Source organism: Galeopterus variegatus, unplaced genomic scaffold, assembly GCF_000696425.1.
Source record: "Galeopterus variegatus unplaced genomic scaffold, G_variegatus-3.0.2 Scaffold2341, whole genome shotgun sequence".
Taxonomy (NCBI): Eukaryota; Metazoa; Chordata; class Mammalia; order Dermoptera; family Cynocephalidae; genus Galeopterus; species Galeopterus variegatus.
The window spans coordinates 207,637-210,959 of record NW_007728452.1 but is presented as its reverse complement, the minus strand read 5'-3'; the positions used below and the strand labels follow the sequence as shown (position 1 = coordinate 210,959).

Genomic DNA, 3,323 nt, shown 5'->3' with positions numbered 1-3,323 from the left:
CCTGGCTGGTTAGCTCACTTGGGAGAGTATGGTGCTGATAACACCAAGGTAAAGGGTGCAGATCTCTGTACTGGTCAGCTGCCAAAAAAAATAAGTAATTAAATAATAATGAATGGTGTCTTAGCCATGTCACACATGTTTATTAATTTTTTCTCCCTGTTAATATTATTTAAAATATTTGCTAAATAATTAATTTAGAATGGACAAAGAAAAAAAAGGTAGGCTTTACGTAATGTTTAGCAATAGTTAAAAACAGATTAATGCAATATGTAGAAGAGCTAGGTATGCTGTATATAACCATAGATTCCTGCATTTAGTGTTAGGAACTTTCTTGAGTGAATACACTATTTTACAACAAAAAGTTCTTTAGTGCTACTTCAACTAGTACTAAATCTTTCAAAAGATCTATTTATACTATTTAAACCATCAGAGTGAATAAAATATCTACTAGACAAGAAAAATGTGCCTATTTTAGTCATTTTAATACAATTGTTTCTCTCTGGAAAATGATGGAACTGTTAAAAGGAAACTATTTGAAAAATTATAATGTCTTTGTAGCTTAAAAAGATATGCCAATCAGCAATACAGACATTTAATTTTTGTTGAACCAAAAATTACATTCTATGTGTTGTTTTTATTTTTTCCTTTTACTTACCTATTGTGTATCATCATTAAAGAATATTTTTTATCCCAGTGCTTCCTTTTCACAGTGTAAATGATATCTGATTAAAATAAACCTTAAAACATGTAAATGTCTTTGCAGAAAGCATTAAAAAGTCACAACATAGGTTCAAAGATCCATCACAATCACTTATGCCACATTTTTATCTGGCCTGAAATATTTGTGTTGGAAGTGTCCACCTATACACTAGCAACCCATTCTAGCTATTCAATCTTCTATAGCTCCCCAGTACCATCACACCATACCAGCATCTGCTCAGAGTAAATATTCAGAGTTCTCTCATCAACAAATAAACTCAAAAATCAAATAAAATGAAAATAGTTCCCAAAAGTTAAAGAAATTAAATATTCAGAGTTCTCTCATCAACAAATAAACTCAAAAATCAAATAAAATGAAAATAGTTCTCAAAAGTTAAAGAAATTCTACTATTTTAGGAATAATGTTGCCTAATTTCTCTCAGGGTTTCTCTAATACCCACCAGCCTTGAGGCTCAAGGGGCATGTGTGTGATTTCACACTTGCCCACATAGAATATGGTGTACCCACGAGTGATTCGCTTCAAATTGAGCAACCACCTGAAAAGGCCAGAAACATCTCTGTGACTCATCAGCCTACTGATGCAGTTTGGTTTCTCCTAAGTCTGACTGACTTGTTATGGGGATGAACTCCTTTGACAACCTTACCTGGATATATCTTTTAAAACCAGTTTGGAGACCTTGCAAGTGAAACACCTATGATGAATGTTCTTTCCACATCCATGTCTTCATATATGTAAAATTCACAAGGAAGAATATCATTCTACGAAATACTGAAGAGAGGTTGGGAATTAATGCCAGTGGGTATGAGACACTATATTTAAAAAGAATAGGTTTTAATATTATGGTGTTTTTATCACTTTCTATATACCTGTAGATACTTTAATAATCTTAATAATTTGACGAACACTGAGTACTTTGAAGAAAAATTGAAACATTATAGTAAGATACACACACAAACATAAACTAAACTCACAGTATAGCCAATACAGTTGCCATACTGAATTTGGTTAATATGTATAAAATCCAAAAAATTTCACAGGCCCGTTTGTCTCTATGGCCGATTCCATCCTCTCCTCTCTTTTAGTGAGGGTAATGTGGAGGCTAGATTTGTGGTATTATATGCCTATAATGTAGACCAACAATAGTATAAATTATAGTATATAGAAAATCCATTAAATAAAGGCTAAAGTCATAGCTCCAGGCCTGTGTCTCAAAGATTTTCATATATAAATTAAAAGGGAGTACTGTTTCTTAGCAAGGGGTGAGTTAGAGTTCCTTTGAAAGCTTTTAAAAATAGGGTCAAGTTCTTTTTCATCTGCAATTATAATAGCTACACAACTTCGCTTGTCTTGGACAATTTATTGTATTCACTTCAGGAAGGAATGGCAAGAGATATAGAGATGATTCCCCAGACTCCCTCCTATTCAGTTTGGAAGTTAGTGGAAGACTGCCCTCTCTCCAACAGGGTCGCTGATGAAAGGGATCTATTAAAAATAACTGCGTTGGTTTACACTGCAGATTGAATGGAGCATTAAATGACTGCGTTAGTATGACTGCAGTGGGGGTAATGGTCGCTTCTATAATGTAATAATACTTTCACATAGGCGCAATAATTGTTCAAATGTTCTTATCGAATTTGTCACGAAATGGTATCCAGCATCTCTCCAGCAAATGCTCCCCCCTCATATCTCCCCTTACACTATAGTTTTATTTTTCCCCCTCTTAGCATGTGTAAACAGATGAAGAAATGTGTGTACTTTCAAATGGTCATTTATGTATCACTAAGGTGAGGAATTACTGCAAATCACTTGGAAAAGGCTCCTCCGAGGCGTTTGCGATACCGCCCACAAGTACAGCTCAGATGTTCTTAATTTGATCACCCCCCCCCACCCCCCGGAGTTTGGGCTGTAATTTTCCAAACGGCATCTTTCATTTGAAAATAAAGTTAAAATTAATCCACAGATACAGAATGCTGACTTCCTGACACTCAATTTTATACGGTTTCTCTTTGTAGATCTTCCTTACACAAAGCCCCTTGTGAGCAGGGCTTGGTATATAGTAAGAATCCATCTGGGTTTGCTATTGTTAGTATAAATACTCAGTCTACTAAATACATATTAATTTGGATCAAATTGTACATACAAAGCAGAGAGAGAGAGAGAGAGAGAGAGAGAGAGAGAGAGGATCACTTGCTTCCTTGCTTCCTAAGCAGGGATTTGCCTCCGATGCGCGGCGACAGGACTGCGGCGGCTGATTTACACAGTTGGCGCGGAGGAGGGGCCGGGGGTGCGGAGGGGACAAGCTGGCGGAGGCTCTGGCGATGGGCTGATTTGGGGGCTCCCGAGCGCCGCTCCCTCGGTGCGCCGATTTGGGGGTGGCTGATGGATTTGCATTCGGGTTCCAGCCCTGCGTTTCCTATATTGAGTGCTAATACTCGACCTGGCGCTCCCAGTTTAGGAGCAGACGTTGGTAAGTAACGTGTAATCCGATTTTAGTTATTTCCTAGGCCCTTAAAGTGGCACTTTTAAAGCAGGTCAGTCTTGAAAGATGCCGCCGCCACTGCCGCCGCGAGCGTCTCCTTGGCCTGAACGTTCGGTCCACCCC

General features: G+C 37.8%; 1 protein-coding gene across 1 annotated transcript in view; it reads left to right on the top strand.

The window, feature by feature from the left end:
• The first annotated feature begins 2,931 nt into the window (after positions 1 to 2,931).
• The window catches only part of SLITRK3 (SLIT and NTRK-like family, member 3), a 10,536-nt gene continuing 10,144 nt past the window's right edge, over positions 2,932 to 3,323 (top strand). The window contains exon 1 of the mRNA XM_008581384.1: positions 2,932 to 3,188. The gene's annotated coding sequence lies outside the window, so the exon portion shown is untranslated. The remainder of the gene's footprint in view (positions 3,189 to 3,323) is intronic.